An 18375-nucleotide genomic window follows, 5' to 3' on the forward strand; every position below is an offset into this window, starting at 1 on the left:
ATCGCAATGGAAAGTCAGTAACCCACACCACCATGCCCAGCCATTCCAGTTAATTCATCTGGCATTTGTTGTATGCCAACTGGTCGGAATCGTTTGAAAATTATTGAGCAGAAACGTGGCTGTGTGTGTGCATTCATACGTATTATTGATAAGATAACAAAAAGCTTTTGTGCTTATCACACTTCCTTGCTACCGCTCTTACTCTCTATTATCTCTCTCTCTCTCTCGTCTCTCCCCTATATTATTTATTTTGCTCAGTGCGTGTATCTTTCCAACTGGCTTCTTGGTTTTCATTAAGTATATTTATTTGATTAATCATGCCGTTTCTAATGTATACACAAATCAACACACAAACAAACGCTGAAAGTTCAAATCTTGGCGTTCACTGCATTGATGTATCTGTGGCTTACACACATACCAACATACATACACACAAATATATAGTCTAGTATAGTAGATGGCATGTACAAAAAATATATATGCATGCCTACATTTCGTATTGTATGTACAAATGAGTTGAGCCCGCGGCAGCTGTTTGCTTAATTTGCTTTTATTTTTGTAATCGCGAGCAAAAGTCACGCCTAATCCTAGACAGAGATTTAACGTACCGTGGCTTGTGCTGAGCCAAGGAATCTCGCGCCTCATTGCACCGCCAAATAAAGTCGAATTAAGTCGTAATTATGGCGCAGTCAATGATTTTGCCAGAGGCAACGAATATGCTACTCAAATTTAAAGCTCCAGCCATTGTAACGAACTTTTCGTGGATATATGTACTTTACAGAAAATAAGGCCAAATTGTTGGAATTACAGTTTTGATTGGTTACTACAAAGCAAGCTTCAGCTTGTAGTCATATCTCATGCCTACGTATTCAACAAATTATTATTTATTTGAAATACAAACAAATTCGTTCGATAAATCTAGAGTTAACTGGAATGAAGTCTAAGCCAGTGTGTTTATTTGGCAGATATAGAATAAATCTTTAGGGTCCCCAAAAGTTTCAAAATTCTATTATTACACTTAATAGTTGAATACAAACATTTGTTTCTGAAACTGCAAGCATTTAAAGCAGCTGAATACCAAATGCGCTGACTTGGCAATTGAAGAGAGACCGTGATTTGTTTTCCAGTAATTTACTTAAAATATTGCTTCCATCAAAATCGATTTCAATTTTATACGAAATAAAAGTTTCGTAATTCACAATTACTGCGCTAAAATTCAATGATTGGAAAATTGTTGAATACTTGAAATTTAATTTAATTTCATTAGGTTCTATAATGTTTTACAATAAAAGCTTCTGGCCTCAATTCTGTGTTTTATCCAAATTTACAAATGCTAACCTTTTTAATTTTTTCAATTTGTAATAAATACAAATCTGTTCAAATTTGAAAGGCAATTTAAATATAAGGTTTATACAAATTCCGCTGCACTTAAAGCAAGGTAGAGGATTATAATTAAAATAAAAGTGTGGATGTTATTTGGGAAGTGTTTGTAGTGTTCAAGTTTTCTTAAAACACACAAATTGTGTTATATATGTCTATATATTGACTAAATTTAAGTAAACTGCAAGCTTCAAAAAATCTTGGTTTTCCACGAATAAAGTCCCTGAAATGAATATAAAGTTTAACATCTTTATGCATTTTCACTGAAATTTTAATAATTGTACGCAACTTTTAAAATGTGTAACAAGGAGGACGCTCAACAATCTTCTAATCTACATACGAGTCATTTTTTCTGTTTATTGTAGTAGGAGTGAGCATATCGCCTCAGCTTGCATACCCTGCACCCAAACGGTGTTATTAGTTAAGTGAGAATGCATGTATACTATCAGTTTTGTGCGAATGTAAATGTAACACACAGAAGGAGGCGTGGCAGACCCCACAAAGTATACATATATATTCTTGATCAGCATGACAAGCCGAGTCGATATAGCCATGTCCGTCTGTCTGTCTGTCTGTATGAACGCAAGGATCTCAGAAAGTATAAGAGCTAGAATAACCAAACTTGGTATACAGATTCTCCTGAGTCAGAGAAAGGACGAGTTTTTTCATTTTTCCCGATTAATTTAATTAATTAAATTAGATTTATTTATTTTTTTGTGGGGTGGTACAGGGTATTTAAGAGTTGAGCCTGCTCGACTTTAGCATTCCTTTCTTGTTTTTTCATTTAATTAATTAAATTGAGACAAATAAATTTATAATTTTTGTGTGTGTAGAGGGTATCTAAAAGTTTGGCATGCTGAGCTCTAGCATTCCATTCCTGTTTGTATGTACACATACTATACGTATTAAACGCCCTTTAACTTTTTCTTTTCGCCAATGGCGAATTGATGAGGCACCCAACAGCTTTTTAACTCATACATACGTAAATATTTATATACAGACATTTGCATAAATTACAGATCTGGTAAGTGTGTACGTTTGTGTATATATATATATATGTGTGTGTGTGTGTGTAAATACAGACGACCTCTGTGCAGTCTTGACAGCAGCGGATTGTGTACATGTAAAGCATTTAATGAGCTCGAAATCGTGAGTGTGTGTGAATTTCTGGGCACGTTGTTATTCTTTAATTCATTGAAAATGCGAGGCACATGTTACCCCCAAGTCATTATCATATATAAATTTATTTTGAACTAAAAACTCATTAATTACATTACAAATAGGGGAGATGGTGTCGCGCATACCTGTGGAAGTATGTGGATGTACTTACAAGTATGTGTGTGTATGTTTGTGTATGTGTGCGTTGTCGTGCATGACGGTAGCTCGAGAAATTGCAAAAATTACACGCAATTTAATTAAAAATCAATTTACACCATGGGCGCCACACTAATGGAATCGCTAATTAATAGGCCAAATGAAAATGCAATGCAATTTTCAGCTTCCGCAGAACGCACATCGGTCATCCGCAAACAGGACGACCATCAATCAGCGCAACAGATTTCTGGCACTGACATTTTAGTTCAGTTCAATGGCCATTTGATAATTGGATATTGCAGTTTTATAAATAAGCTCTGTACTGAAATTGTGCTAATTTCCGGCCCACCATTTAAATCGCCACAGCTGTGGTCGCAGAAAAAAGAAACAGCAATAAACAGCGGGTGCTGCTGAATATTTATAAAAATATTAATTTTAAATTGAGCGCATGTTGCAGAAACTTTTTGGCAGCGCGCTGCCAAATCCATGCTCGTAGCCATTTAAGCGCAAACAAATTGCCAGTGCCGGGCACATTGTCCATTCCATCCATCATCTGGCAATCAATGCCAGAAAATGCAATTCTCACTTCATCTGGCATGCATAGGTAGGCCAAGCTGCGCGGCTTTCCATGTATATATACATATATTTGTGTGTGTGTATGTGTGTGTATGAGTGTGTGTGTGTTGGTTGACATGCAATCATTATCAAACGGCGACATCGCTAACACTCACATGGCTTGCAATTGACTTTAATGTCCTGCTCTGCTGCATCGCTAGTTTCTGTTTGTCTGTGTATGTGTGCTTTTGTGTGTGTGTGTGTGTCTGTGCGTTGTGGTGTGGGAGTGCATTATGTCATAGAAGTGACAAAATACACCCAACACGCTGAATGTGTGTGCCGGCAAGTCTATTACTCTGAGGGCAATGGCTGTGACATTAACTGACAGCCATCGCCGTTTCGCTATTTATGGCACTTTAATTGAAACGCTTCTCATGCATTTGTACTGTAATGGCGCATTAATGTACATTGTGCAATTAAGCGCATCGTTTAGTTCAATAATTGCAAGCATTTCCAACTTTATGGTTTGCCGCAGGCGCCATGTGCTTCATTTGTGTGAACAAATGGCGCCATTTTATTGCAATTGCTGTAAAAGTATAGCAGCACTAGGCCGTCCTCTGTAATTTGCGAGTGGCGTGTCTTTGTGCGATTATTTAAAGCAAAATTGCAAGGCTTCTAACTAATCGAGTTCAATCTTAATAATTAAAATATATGTGAGACTAAAATACACTATTAGATTAAGCTATTCATTGAAACGACAGTAATTGTCATTGTTGCAGATAATTATATTGCAATTGCGTTTCAACAATTTTAAATTTACTTTTGGCCCCAAGGATTTGAAAGCAATAAAGACAGTCACTGTCCAAATAAATTGCGTAAAGTCAGCCGCTTCCAAAGTATTCTTTCTAACAATTAAGAAATGTTATCTCCACCTAGATAGATATCACTATTTTCCTGAGGCCTGGCAGGAATCCCACAATGTGATCGATCGATCCTTGAGCAGGCAGTAGACATGATTTAAAAATTTAATAATTGTTCAACATAGAACAGATCTCAAATAAAGATTAAGGAAATTAAAAAAAAAAATATGTTCATAATATTTTATAATATCTACCCGCATTAATATAAATATAGTATTATCTTAATGTATATTTCCCTCGCAAATGCAAATCGAAGAGTAAAATTTTCACGCACGCTTATTTAATGATGCAATAACATTGAAGAGTGTGCTTTGCATTTAAGCAGTTCAATTAAATACCTAGACTAATAAAACAATAGTTGGCTCATCGACTATATATGTCAGAGTAAAGTAGATAAGCTTCGAATTATTGAATACTCAAGAATATTTAATCAAGTTAATGGTATGTAGTCATACATTTGAAATAAATGCGTACATGTACAAATGCATTATAATCTCTGCAAATAAATAGCGTAGAAAGTTGTATAGAACACACAATTTAAGGTTTTAAATACATGCTTTTTTTAATTCTGTGCTGTGCACGTCTGTTTCATATGCCTGTCAGAAAAGCTGAGCAACAAAAAGAAAAACAAATACAACACCGGTATATGCATGTTTATGCCACTACAACCACACATTTGAGTGCATTTAAGTGTCTGCAACAGCGTAATCCACCTTCCTTGTGTGTCAAATGTTTGTAATGTATGTGTTTGTTGCATTTCCAAGTGTTTTCCTGCCACATTCCAAGTATTTTTGTCATGCTGTTTAACTTTCAACGCGCATGTGTTTATAACGCCGCTAAGTATGCAACAAGGCATGAAGCACATAGCCACGCAAGCACGAATACTCGTACACACGAATGCAGAGTGTTGGTATTTAATTGCCATAGCTTATGCTTTTGTCGTCGTGGAAAAGCACATGTAGAAAGAAATAATAAGGGAAAGTTTGATTAAAAGTATCCCAGTCTGGAAATAAATTTATGACAAGTAGTTGCCTCGTAAGGTAGGAAACTTTCTTTCTCCATTTGAAGGTCTCTTTTAGCTTATCACTATGGTTCCAAATTCTCTTAGTTACTCAATAACTCTTAGCAACTTACAAGCAGTCGTCTAAACTTTTTGATCACGACTCGCTAATACCCAAGTAGGTTATAAGTATCGGTTTTCAGCTTTAATGCCTTTTAAAATTGATGCTTTTAGGCATACAAATTTAACATTCCATAACTTAATTCATTAGCCAAACGTTTGAAGCTTTAATGGAATTCAAAATGAGGCGGTGAGGAAAAATGCGAAGGCACACACAAACACAAACACACATAAATATTCTGATCCAACGACACGCACACATGAACATAATCGTACTGGCAGTGCCTTTGTAAATTCAAACATAAATGCTATGCGGTTTTTGGGCAAAGCGTCTGTCATTTATTTGCTGTATTTTATATGAACGCTCAATTAAATAGCAAATTTCACGAAAATTATAGTGTGCGTAATGGCAGACGTGACGCAAAATAGGCGCTGGTAAGGCCGAAGGGGGAGCCCCTCTGCCTTCCCTCAATGTGAATTGGCCTAGATGTGAAACAAACGTACACACATACTATACTCGCATACATACATACATATATTCAATTACACACACATACTCGAAGAACATGGATTGTTAAAATGTGCGGACAAAGTTCTTGGGCTTGCTGTTGTGTTGTTTTTCTAGTTTTTGGTTGTTGTTTTTGCTGTCGCTGTGCAAACTGTAAATATCTACGCATAAAAACAATTTGCAACTTTCATTAGATCCAAATGATAAAGACAAAGGCAACGAGCAGTGCCACAACCACTCAAAGACAAACACATATACACACACACACACAATTGTAAATGGGTGTGTATGTATCTACATATGCCGTATATAGTTCTGAACAGTGTGCAATTTAATTTTAAAAACCTTTGCCGACATTCAAATACAAACCACCGCCACCGTCGCCGTCGCCGTAGCCACAACCAGCAACAACCACAAAGCGACAAAACGACATGTGTATAAATTACAAAGTGTTAATGTAAATGTTCGTATGCATTCATATGAGTATGTATATATATACAAGTATATATATATATATATATATATGTATATGTATGTATGTACGAGTATATTCTAAGATACCCGCAGCGAAACAGTCGCACAAAGCACGGCTCACCAGCACACAATCAGACTTATACATGCATATACGATATGTATATATGTACGCATAAACATGAGCATGTATGTACATGTATACTATACTATAGTAAGTGTATATTGGTACATAAATATGCTGCTGAAAATTTCAAATATTTTGTGTTGTGGTGCTCTCTAATTAGAGTTGTGTTGTTTCAAAGCGAACTAGTTCCATTAAATGAAGCTATGTTTATGACTTACATGGATTAACAAGATATAATGTATGTTCTAGAAAAGATCATAGAGTAAGAATTTATAGATAGTAATAATAATAATAAATAATTTATTACGCACATATTGAAATCTTCAAAGAAACCTTTTAACTAGCATAAACTCAATTTGCCTTTAGTTCAGTTTACATTGGAAGAATTGTTTTTTTTTTTATAATAATATAATAATAATAATATAATGTATGAATGTGCTAGGAAAGATCTGAGAATCAAATCTTCAAAGAAACCTTTTAAGTATCATCATTATAATTGCATTTGCCTTTAATTCATCTTGCACGCGAAAAATGTTTTTTGTTTTTATTAATAACATGGATAGAATGAACAAAGTATAATGTATGTAATGTATGTATGGAAAAATATCAGAATTAAATCTTCAAAGAAACCTTTTAAATAGTATCATCATGCATTTGCCTTCAATTCATTTTACACCCGACGAATTGTTTTTCTAGTTCTCCTCAATGTTAAGTAATGAAGTTTCTGTGCAGCTCCTGTATCAATCACATATGTAGTTATGCCTCTAAATGCACCTTTCAATTTAAGTTAGAGATGAGCATAGAGTGTTAGGAATATTTTAGTAATAACTTGCTTAAGTTTCGTATGTTCTTTCAATTAATGAGTTTTTTTTTAAAATAATTTTTTTGAAAAATAATATTTACTATACTAAGAACTAAATGCTCAACAAAGCTAAATGAAGCTTCTTCACATGATTCGAAACTTGTATTTCAACTACCAACTTTATCAACAAGATGTATTTTACCTTATATGTGATTATTTTATTGGCTATCATCAGAGCTTCTGTTTTATGAACCAATAAAATATTACGTATACGTCAATGCGATCTAAAATCGTCTTCTTCACAACATTCGAAAGTTGGATTTGAACTCTTAACTTCATCAACAAGATGTACTTTACCTTATATGTGATTATTTTAATGGCTATCTTTAAACAGAGTTTCTTTTTTATGAACCAATAAAATATTACGTATACGTCAATGGGATTTAAAATCGTAAACTGATCACAATCGTACATATTTATTGCTATGTTAAAAGATTACTTCTTAAATCGATTGAAAATATTTAATATCGAAATGCATCAGATTTCTGAAAAAACAACTACAATAACAACAATCATACAACAACAACCATTATAAACGCTCACAAAAGCAATTGACTTTGAATGAATTGTAACCTGAAATTGAATTTTTTGCCTGAACGCTTAAACGTGTTTCCAAATTGCAATCCTTCATTTGTAAATGCAGGCACATGAAAACCAATTTGCTTGGCCGGCAGTATTCAGTATGCAGTACCAACAATTTGTCGTTGACATATTAATTCTTGGCATTGAAGCACCAGCCAGCCAGTGGGACTACAACTTTAAATGTCAGCAGTTTAACTGTCGGCAGACACACACCGTTGGTCAGCAAGTTTGTTCCTTTGTAGTTTTTATACCCTTTACACTTTAAAGGAGCCTGACGCATTTGATTTGACAATTTCATCATTTCTAAAAGTCTTCAACATTATTCCCTTCTTCCCTTGCAAGCTAATACAAAGCAACTACTTTTATTTGTAAAGATGTAATTAAATTTTTCTGGCATATGTCCTCTAATACATTATTTATTTGGTAAGATACGAGCTTTTTAGTTTACCTAAAATAATTGTTGTAAATATTAAATACATACTTATAAATTCCCATGCAAATTAAAATAAACAAGATTTTTTCTTAAATATATAATTTAATGCAAATTAAATTTAAAAGAAATAAAAGTATTATCGGAGACATTTTAAAATAAACATACATGTATATATTTAGTGGGTACCTAGGAAAAAAGTTTAAGTATTTGAAGGCAGAACATCGAAATAAAAAAAAATTGACAGAAATGTTTTCCTTTTAGGAAAACGAGCGATAACACCAACTCATATTCCCCAGAAAGCAAACTTTCCACACAAATACTGGCCTTTCTTTACTGGCCACAAATAATATGTCTCAAATTCAAAATGATTGTATATTTTGTATTTTGTAAATAACGGCTCCAAATCAACGAAAGATCACTTGTGAAATGAGGACTAACCTGGAACTATTCGCAACTTTGTGTAGAGCAATTTTCAAAAATTTTAATCATTTAAAAAAAAAAAATTTTATGAAAAATCTGAAGTAGTTGTAATTCTCATAGTAATATTCTCTAATAATTGTTATTGATCCTTCACTTCTAGTTCAATACACGTTCAGATACTTCTAAAATCCAGAAATATATTTGCTAGAGTATCTAAGTGTTCACATGGAAACAATGCAAGTTTTTCTCTTCATGCTTCTGAAAACGTATTGTTGCCGCAGGAAGAGCAAATAAGTTGACGACGACTTGGGTAGTTATTGCTTTCGCTTTGGCAAATGAGAAACCCATTTTCATTTGTGGCATGTGTTTTGTTTTTCGTCGCTCATGTTGCATCATGTGTTGTTTGCACTTTTTCCATTGCAACAACTTTCACTTGACTGCCTACACGTTGAATTTTCGTTGCTGCTGCTACTATTACTGTTGTTGCCACTGTTGTTTGCCTTTTCCCTCGTCCATATCCATATCCATGTCCATGTCCATGGCCATGCCAATGCCCATGCAGTCCGCTATAATTTGATTTGTGGACTTGTTTTCCTCGTCCATTGTGCTCACGTTCTGGCCCAGTGATGGTAACTGATGTTGCTGTTGTTGTTGCTGTTGCTTTTGCTGCATGAAATGAAATAGTCTAGTGTTGTATATTTTGCAGCACTAATTAATTTTTCTTCTGCAAGCAAACAATAGATGCGAACAATAGCCAGTTGTGTATGCGCCATGCGATTGCTGCTGCAGATACATTTTTGACTTGCCATTGTCCATTGTAATATTCTCTGTGGGCCGTCGATGCACACTCTGCATTGTTATTTCCCATTACCATGATGACCAAAATGTACACAAACATACATATATATACGAATACGTACAGTACATATTGCATGCATGCTGGTTGGAAAGAGTATATTGAAATTTAATTAAGCTGACATGTACGAGTAAGCAGTCTGCCGAACTCATGCTGCATTATTCCTACTCACGACTATATCTATCTGTATATCCATATAGTAGCCACACATATTCTGCCCACCCTCAACTCCGTTCGGCTGTCAATCTATGTTCTATAGTCGCTTTGCTCATTTTGTTGGCTTTCCTGGAAGATTTATTACTTTGCTCGTAAGCCCAAAAATAATGTACTTCACAGTTGAGTTTAGCAGCTGCCAACGCTGCCAGCGTGGTGCAGCACCACGATTCTACGATTCTGTATATACTTAGTATATACCCATACATACTATAAGTACATATATATTCCTATGACGAAAGTGCAGACGCACCGACATAAGCTTATTAGGTGCCAGTTAGTCTCTGTGCGAGTGCCTTCGTCTTAATGAAGTTGTTAATGCGTGCGTTGTGCGTCCGTTTGGAAGGTCCGGGACGTCTGGGACATTAGGCCACTGGGCACTTGCTCGCACTTACAACTCACTTGCCGGCTAACAAATACGAGAATACACGAAAATCTAATAAGGCGCTTATGACTGCTTGTTTGGCAGCAGACAGTATTTGTGCACCCCCTTCATACATACAAGTATGTATGTACATAGTTCAACAAAATGATTCGTTGGCAAAGCCCTCCAAATAAGTGACAGTCGCTTTTCCCTTTCTGTGATGCTTCAAATTTTATTGCCACTCTTTTTATGTTGTACATGCTATACAGTTCCTATACAGGACATGTTAGATAAACTTAACCTAACTATGATTATTAAGTAGGCTTCCTTATGACCTTACTAAATAAGAGTCATTTGTCCTAAGCAGATGAAGTAATGAAAGTTATTTAAGTAATCAACTGTTAACTATCTATTTCTTATACGAGTACTTAGGCTGTGAATGCAAATAAAGTTAACATTTCAATTCCAAATTAATTATTATAAAGGAACGCTTCCTTATTTTTTTTTAATTTCTTGTCCTTGTTTATCTATTCTACAAAAAATTAATATTGAGCGTATTTCATTTTTCTTTATTCATCATTTTTATGCATATTTGGCTATTTATTCAATTTATTCAAATGTCAACGAACCTTATATTTCTAACCATCTGTCATATGCCATAAATTGAGTTACAAATTACAAATTTAAAAATAAATCGCGGAAACTTGAGGTACTGACTCTGTTTGGCGTAGAATTAATATTTGAATTATTGTTATAGCTAATACAATTAAAGAAAGTATAAAATATACTATTGAAATCAATGAAATATTAAGAAGGAAAACATTGAAGTATATAAGACATATGCAGAAGTAGGTTTTCCTCAAATTACTGCTTAAACAAATAAGAGAGACAACAATTTGAATGTAGTTCATCCAATTTCTCTCTCTCTCTCGAAGAAGAAATTAATCTTTTCAGAAGCAAATAAAAAAAAATAGCTTCAAGAAAATACAATTTTGTGGTTAAAAGGTAATTAAATACATGTTAATGATTCACTTAATCGTACGAGTATTTATAAAATATAAACAAAACAAAGATCAGCGAGCGATAATATAATAATTGTCACTTTTGGAGCTCATATTTTTGACAACAATGCTGGCCGTTAGATTGTTGCGATCTCTTTAATGTGAAATGTGTGTTGGTTCTGTCGAGAGCCGCCTGTACCCCGCAAGAACGTTTCAATTTGCGCTTGAACAGCAGTTCTTTTATGTGCACGTCTGATTGGATCATAAAACATGTTAGTTTTCTGCTGCCTAGGCATTGAATCAAGTAGCAAGGAAATCAAATTGAAATGAAAGAATAGGCAGCAGCAGCCAAATTATCCATATGTGCTCAGCCTTGCTGGTGGAATGATAATCTCCCAGGCCCACGTTAATTGCTGTATAATTAAATGCATCCGTAGAACTCAACTGCAAATTTGTGTAAAAATTAAGTAACTGTTGGCGGAAAGGCAAAGGTGGGAAGGTGGGAAGTGCCTTTCCGGCTGCTGTGAACTGTCCAGATTCTCCAACTATTCGTTTAGCCTCATTCGCATTGTGTGCTGGGTCGTGTCTTCCACTGGCAACTAGGGGCATTTCAATTTGCATGCGCTTGACTCTTGCTCCGGAACTTTTTGTTTGGACGAGGTGGCCAGTGGTGAGAGTAAGAAGTGGCTGGATGCGGCAACCAACAGTGTTTCATGCAAATAAATTAATTTTTTATTTATTCTTTCTTGCCATTTGCATGGCACGCACAGCATTGTTGCGATGCGACAGTTGGGGGCCAAGTGCAGAGCTCAATTAGGCAAGTGAAAGTCGTAGGACCGAGCAACCGACAAGTGCAGATCTTCTTCTGTATACACCCTACACCCCATACCCCATACCCCAACCCCCACCCACTCCCTCTCTCTCTCTCTCTCTCTATACATTTCGTTTCTGTGGAAAGTGGAAAAGCGAAAAAGTGGGTCAATTGCCGTTGGCGTGCTAAAGCATATTTTATAAATTATAAACAATAAAAGCGAGTGAGCTGTCATTAAGAGTGTGTAGAGGGGGCTGGGGCTGGGGCAGGAGTACCTTTCACAATGACAAACTGGGAAGCTGCAAAGGATGTGGGACCATCATGCATGACATCACTGAGATAAGTGTGTCCTAATTTAATTATGTGCTCTGAGCCCTTCATTCAGCTCCAAATCCCACAATAAGCCATCAGAATGTAATAACAAAAGATGCTTTTGAAATCACTTCTATTTGCATATATGTATTCCAACGGGGGTCGACCAATAAGTACGCATGCTACTAATGTAGCGATACATTTTTCACATTTCTTTGCTTTTAGAGAGATACAATTCTCATTTTTCGAACTGGTAAAAAAAAGCGTTTTTGTGTTTCAGGAGCCGTTCGGTTTTTTTTTTTTTGTGAAACAGGAAGAAGCATCAGTCGAAAGTCTAAACAAAAAAATACTAAACTTAAAATAGTTACTTTTGTTGCTGTTCATGAATTGTAAGGCAAACAGATATTCGCTTGTTTGTGTATCGGGAATTCACGAATTTATTGTTGTATGTTTTTTTCTTGTTTGTTGCTTAATTAATTCGATAGAATGCTTTTTAGGCGACCAAATTGATCAATTTAAAAGTATGTTTTAATTCAAAAGGTACGTTTAAGTACATTTACTAAAATCGAATTTGTCTTTGCAACTAATTGTCGATTTTAGTCACTAGGAAACAATGTTTAGAGTTAAGTTAGGTTGGCACATACACCAAGACGGGTTGGAAATTGTTTTAAAAACGCCAGAAGCTCGTGGGGGGTGGTTAGTTTCGAAGTGAGTGAGTAAACACTGTTTTACCAGTGTTGGACAGTTGTAAATGAGTTGTACCGACATTTCTATCCCTTCCTGCATTTCGTTGATCTGAGTTCTGTTTTAATGCTCAGCTACTGGGCAATGGCTAGTGAGTGACCTTCTTCTTTTTTCTGGAAGATGTGCACCGTTTTCTCGCAGCTTAGCTTGTCTCTTGCCGCCGTGCTTGCCAAGATATGTTTTGATAACTGCTTGGCTGTCCACAAAAATGTTGATTCATTATTCTGTGCTCCGTAGCTTAAAAGCCTCCTCCGCTGCCTTTCTTTTGACAAACACTTCCACCTGGAAGATGCTGCAGTTATAAGGCAGCTTATACGATTGTTTTAGCTCAAGTTTTGCGTAGTATGTCTTTCAGCCGTCTATATATATAGTGGTAGTCTTGAAGTACGATTATAATGCAATGTAGTGCGTGCTACTCCTTAGCGCCCTGCCGACCGAACTTCTGTAGGTCATACAACAAAAAATGTTATTTTTCGCTACTTTTTAAACCTTTTCCTACAATTCTATAAAAATCTACTTTAAGCACTTTTCGCTTTTTCATCTTGAACTACTTGTAAATAAAAGGAAAAGTATATCATATATAGGCGTAGCTCTGTTTCCATTTTATCAAGAAAAACAAAACACGTGCGCTATAGCTGGCTGATAAATAAGATTTAATCTATGAATTAATCAAAAAGATAGCATGTTATCATTCAAGTGATGCCAAGTAATGCGAAATTCCATCAGAAATGCCGTCACTTTTCAAGTACTGGCACTTGTGAATCGACCCTCTCGCAAACACATGCACATGCACATATAGTATGTATGTATATTGTATCTATGTACATATTTGTATTTGTAACAGGCACCTGCTCTATCTGTGCTTGTACATGTGTGCGTATGTAATTGACAATGCTAAGCTTACTTGACGGGCGCCAGCTTACTTTCACACACAGACATACACGCTCCCGTGGACAGCACAAGTGTACTTGAATGCGATGCGCTGTGAAGTAGGCAGCACTTACTGTACATGTGTATTTGGGTTGCATGTGTATAGGTGTGCGTGGCTGCTGCAGCATGATGCGTGTATTTGCCATCAATACTGATTTCAGATTGCTGGTAAATTAATATTACACTCGGCACTTTTGTCGAACAAGCTGCAAGGCAACGGCAATGTACGTCAGTCTGGATGTGGGTTTGGGTGTGGGTGTGGGTGTGGGCGTGGGCGTGTGTCGTCCTTGTCTTTATACACGTACATAAATACACACATGTAGCTGTGAACACATACACACGTTGTTAAGTGCCTAGGCTGCTGAGATTTTCGCAATTTAATTTAAATGTCAACGCTACATGCATGCTGGCTTTTAAATGATTGAACGTTCACATCTACATACACGCAAATACACGCTCATACACACAAACATATGTACAGTGAAAGCATCCACTTGGGGATACCGCGCATTTTTATTCGATACAAAAATCCCCTAGGTCTTTATACGAATTTGTTCGAAATGGCCAGCAAGGTGCTCTGAGGATAGTAAATAAAACAGAGAGCCGCCTATTTGTATTGATTGCTTTAACATCCCACAGCGTCAAGTACTTATGCATGGGTATTTTTATCATTTACCCAGAAAGTCACTTAAAATTGAAAAGGCACAAAGTTTCAGCGCGATAGCTCTAATGGACCAATTGACCGTCATTCGTCATACACATGTGGTCTACCCATAGAAATGTTCGTCTAGCATTGGACCTCCCATTTCCAGATGGAAAAACAAAAACAATGTACTCTTTCTTTGAGCGTACAAATACAAAAAAAAAATATATTATTGAAAAATTACAGTTTTTTATCAATCGAAATAGGTTTCAAGTGGATTTCAGCTTCTACAAATTAAAAGTTTTCGGCTAATAACGAAGGATTCTGAGCCGAAAAAAAACGTCGATTGCTTGTATTTAAATGTGTAAATAATATTATGGTAATTAGTTGATTATAATTGTAATTGTGTTACAGCTCAGCCAACTCTAAAAAAAACAAACATTTTCTGTTTTGTTTCTGACCATTTTTTTAAGTTATAACTCAGATCTGGAAAGTTGTATAATGTTAACAACAACATTTCTATTGTAACTTTGTATTATTATTATTTTTACTTTCATCATCATCGTTGCAGAAGCATATCCACAAATAATTGCCACAGACTTTCAATTGAGTATATCTACTATTCCATTAGATTTCTTCAAGTATATTAGACGTTTGCTTTTCATTTTGCGAGCAAGAACTGTACTACACATTTTCCCTGTTAGCTTTATAAATCAATTTGCTATAATTGAGATTTTAGGCGTTCTCATAATTTAGACTTAATAACAATATAATGAAGTCAATTCTAATATCTGCCAAAGAGCACATACTTGTACACACTATGCCACAACATGATGTGAGGCTTAGAGTCTTAGATGTCAGAACATCTCGGAAAATCTTATCAATTTGGGTCTCATGCTAACATAAGTTGACATAAATTTTGTTGTCATCTTATGTGTTGGCCACGTGCGGCATAAAACTCGAATAAAGCACAAACCTGTCAATAAAAGTAACATGCACTCAAATGCACACTAAAATTCGCACACACACACACAAATTAGAGGACATAGCTGAGGCATCTTTAGTACACTCCAGTTCTGATAATTTATGTACAACAAAATGCGTTCTTAATTTAAGTACAACAGATTTGTGCTGTCTGCTGTTTCTACATAATGTATGGGCATCCACAATATCCACAATATCGTGTGTGCCTATGTGTGGGTGTGCAAAAGTCCCTAAGCTCAACTTCATAATACGCACAAAGACCTAAAGCCAAGGACGCGACGATGCAGCAACAACAACAGCAATAGCAACAACAGCAACAATAGCAACAAACACCAACAACGGGCTCACATCACATTTGACTGACAAAAACACATTAGGCGTGCGCTGACAACGTCTAAGTGGCGACTGTTGTGCTCGAGGCCCCACTGGGTGGGCCGCTCTGATCTCTGTTGTCGGGTCTGGTCTGGTCGGGTCTGGTCTGGCTTGGTCTGACCTGTTCTGGCCTCCCCTGGCTTGGCTTGGCTTGGCTTGGCTTGGCTTGACGTGGCCCGGCCTAAAGTGGCACACAAAAGCCCTGTAGATTTATGCAGCCAGCTTATTGATACGCGTTTGCTGCTTGGGGTAGCACCTTGGCGTTTAGGCAGGCAAACAATAAATATTTTACGTTGCCTGTTTTTCGTTTTATTTCATTTCGCTGCTCTGCCTTTTTATATTTATATGCCACTCTATTCCCCACCCATTTTATTCCACACTACTGTTGGGCTATTTTGATAGTTTTTGCCCGTACACCTGACAGCTTTAAAGTGTCAGGCCATAAATTGCCAACACACATATATGTACATAAATACATATATATATGGGTTTTTGTATGTATATGTACTCGTAAGTATACAAATAAACATTGAGCAAAAGCCTAAAGACAAGTTTCTGAAATTGCATACACCAGAAAGTTTTTATGATGCATTTAAAACTTCTTGATTATGCCATGCCATGGCAAGAATCTGCCTCCAATGTGTGTATGTGTGTGTGTATGCGATTGTATTTGTTTGTTTGACGTCACAGATATACCTGTTCACATACGGGTGTGTCTGTATTTATATGCATTAGAGGAAGAGGGCTACAACTCTTGTGAACAAGTTCGGTTTTAGTTCGCAAGTGAATACCCAATTCAAGTTCAGGTTCTTCACTTCACAATATGTCTGTCCTTTATTGGATGGTAATACAAAAGTCCGATCGGGACTACATTTTGAAATTTTTGTGAGCATGTTGGATTTAATTACGATTGCAGTTCAGCCTAACTGTATTTGTAAAAGTTCTATGAAAAATTAAAAAACATTTCTGAAACTTTTACGTACATTGAATCACATTTTGTGGCATCCGTTATTGGGTCAAAATTATTATTACTAATTAATTACTTATATTATATAGCTCTCCGTCTGTATAGGAAGGATCAGCCTTAAATATTCAATATACAATTTGCTGAATTGATAGTTTTTAAAAAATTAAACCCAAAAAGGAGATTTGATAATTTGTTGATTAAAGCAACGTTGCATTTGGATAAAAGGAGACACACATATTGAAGCGTTAACAATAATTATACCCTGTACCCGTAGGTTAAAAAGGGTATATTACATTTGTGCAAGCACATAAAGTACATATATTCTGAATCGATCTAGACATGTCCGTCCATCCGTCTGTCTGCATGAACGCCTGGTTTTCTAAAACGGCTGAGCGTATATAAACCGAACTTTGTATGCAGACGTTCCTCCCTATATGAGTTTATTTTACTTTTTTGAATCTTTCCCCCCTTCCTCAGCTACAGAATTTCGTCAATACCGTTTATACTATATATCAAAAGCTACAAGAATGTCAGTCGTTCGAAATAGTGCCATATACTATGTATATGTATTTGCATTTTTCATGTACACGGTATAATAAAGATTAGTAAAAAAAATACACAATACAACATTATTACAACATCACAAGCTTCTAATGTTCTTCATCAAAATGATTTCAGTAAAGAAGGCCCCAAGCAGGAATCAGCTTCCAGCCCTAGTAGGCAGTACTGCCACATAACTTATTACATTTCATAGTCAGACCAAGCCAATATGCTATGCTCAGCACCTGAAAAGTTCATTTAAAGTTTTTGTTGTGAAGCATAAATTCTAGTGTGGCACATACATATATAGAAAAACTTTTATGGCCTAGTTGTCCATTTAGAGCTGCTACTGTAAAAACGAGATACAAACGAGTGTAAAAAAATCCACATGAAAAATGTAAAAAATGAAAACATATTTTCATAAAAATCTAGCATTTTCAGGAATAGAGAGAACGCCCACTGCTCTATGAACTAACGCAATGATGTGCCATCTAATTGGCCTTTTTATGCACACGAGCACACTCGACATCATTTCCATTTCCAGTGCCATTTCCGTGCCAAAGCAGTTTATCACTAACTATGCGCATTCATACTCCCTTCCTCTCCTCCTCACCCACCCCATCCACATCACATCACTTCTATCCATGCTGTGCGACAGTTTCGACTCTTGCAGCGTGCACGGCTCTTCAATATTACGTATACGTATGTATGTATAAATATATGTGACGGCTTGTATATATGCGTATTGCGCTTTAGTCCGTTGGCTCTTCTGCCCGTCAGCTGTCTAAGGGGCTAACGACGGCGATGGCGATGGCTATGCCAATGGCGGTCTATGGTGCTTGACAGAACGTGACACTTGCAGTTGAAAGTGCGTCGATGACGGCAGTGACGTGGCGGGCCAGCAGCAAACTTAGGGCAAAAAGCATCTAAATTGAGGCTTAGTTGA

The sequence above is a fragment of the Scaptodrosophila lebanonensis genome, unplaced genomic scaffold (assembly GCF_003285725.1).
Source record: "Scaptodrosophila lebanonensis strain 11010-0011.00,11010-0021.00 unplaced genomic scaffold, SlebRS2 tig00000001-arrow-pilon, whole genome shotgun sequence".
In the NCBI taxonomy this organism is placed as follows: domain Eukaryota; kingdom Metazoa; phylum Arthropoda; class Insecta; order Diptera; family Drosophilidae; genus Scaptodrosophila; species Scaptodrosophila lebanonensis.